Here is a 249-nt window from a genome sequence, read left to right as displayed (position 1 = left end):
GCAGCAAGCTGAAGGCCTCATTCACACGAGAAAAGGCTGGCATGTACAGATCCATGCTGCGTGCACGGCCGTATCAGGCAGCTCCCGGGAAGGACAGGTGCTACGTGTGATTAGTACACAGCCCCTGTCCTTCTCTATGGGAGTACGCCGCCGTACGCCGCCCTACGCTCAACCGCCCTGCACGTCCGTGCGGGTGAGGGTGTCCGTACTCGTACGCTGACAGGATAGATCCTGTCTGTGTCCGAGCCG

Source organism: Nanorana parkeri, unplaced genomic scaffold (assembly GCF_000935625.1).
Source record: "Nanorana parkeri isolate BGI_ZX_2015 unplaced genomic scaffold, ASM93562v1 scaffold1351, whole genome shotgun sequence".
NCBI classification, from domain to species: Eukaryota; Metazoa; Chordata; class Amphibia; order Anura; family Dicroglossidae; genus Nanorana; species Nanorana parkeri.
This window is presented reverse-complemented; position numbering follows the sequence as displayed.